This window comes from Aplysia californica, unplaced genomic scaffold, assembly GCF_000002075.1.
Source record: "Aplysia californica isolate F4 #8 unplaced genomic scaffold, AplCal3.0 scaffold00028, whole genome shotgun sequence".
Lineage (NCBI taxonomy): Eukaryota > Metazoa > Mollusca > Gastropoda > Aplysiida > Aplysiidae > Aplysia > Aplysia californica.
This window is the reverse complement of record NW_004797298.1, coordinates 750,849-752,061: the sequence shown is the minus strand read 5'-3', so window position 1 is coordinate 752,061 and position 1,213 is coordinate 750,849. Positions and strand designations below refer to the sequence as shown.

The 1,213-nt window shown below is 38.9% G+C and overlaps 1 protein-coding gene across 13 annotated transcripts in view; it reads left to right on the top strand.

Annotated features, from left to right (window-relative positions):
• The window catches only part of LOC101850774 (SWI/SNF-related matrix-associated actin-dependent regulator of chromatin subfamily D member 1), a 36,144-nt gene that overhangs the window by 7,958 nt on the left and 26,973 nt on the right, over positions 1–1,213 (top strand). The window lies entirely within an intron of this gene.

Below are 1,213 nucleotides of genomic sequence, written 5' to 3'. Positions count from 1 at the left end.
AGGGGGGGGGGGGTGTCTTGTCTATTTTTTTTCTTACCTGGGGGATGGGGGATTGTTGTGTTTCACAATTTCTCTTGTCAGAAAAAAAGGTGTATCTCGCAGTTTTCAAGCATTGTTATTGGTCTTTATTTGCTGTCTCTTTTGATTTTGAAAAGCCGTTTGAAATTCTGAACCAAGTACACATTTTCTTATATTCTGTGGTTGCGTTGCGTTATTTCTTTCCCTTTGATAATAGGGGATCAGGGGTGTCAGCAATGGCTAATTGTTAAAATGTTTCTCTAAATGCTGCTCTTCTTGTAATCAAATTGTCTTCGTACCCTAAAATAGTTGGTATATTTTATTAGAAATGGTTGGGGGGGGGGGGGTATTGCTTCGTTTAGTTTTTTAGATTTTTTTTTTTTTGGTAATAAGGCCTGGTCTGACCCCATTCTATTTTTTTTTATGGTCCATGTACTTAATTTTTATTTTTTTTATTATATACTTTTTTGGGGGGAGGGGGGGTTGAGATGTCTTATATAGGCTAAAATGTCTTATATAGGCTAAAATACAATGGATTTGTTCACTCTTTTGCCTCACTTTTGTCTGTGTTGTTTCATATTGGCTTTGTAATGCCAGACGGCTTGTTTAAGGTACAGGTGTTGTATTGTTTCTGTTGCCTTTTTTAGGACCGCTGATTATCAAATGTGTTTTTTGCCGGTGCGTGTACTTTTTGTTAGTGCTATGGGGTTTGGTTTTTTGGTCTTTTGGAGACACATCGTCATTGCTTTGTATTGGAATCAGAGATAGTCGGTTTCTTCAGGCAGTTGTCATAGTTATTTATAGACTGGCGGTCGAAGTTTAAATTTTCTCGTCAGCAGTACATTACTTTTTTCTGTGTTATGATTGTGTTCTAAAAGTCATGAAGAAATGGAAAGAGTTCTGTTGTTGTTGTTGAAGTTTTGCGAGCAGCCAAAGCAAACATTTTAAAAGATTGGCATGAGTCAGCCACGGGTGGTATCGATCTGGAATAATCTAGGTCATCCTGATGATGTGCGTCTACTGATCTGATGCTATGCGCATTTTATGCCATTTGAAATGCACCATTGGCATCCGAGATGAATCACACAGTGCCGTGTGAATGCGCGTTATCGATCCGAATTCTCAAGGCCGAATTAGTGGGTGGGTGGGAGGGAGAGAGGTTGGCTAGGCGAGGATTTTTTGTTCCTTTTTTGTC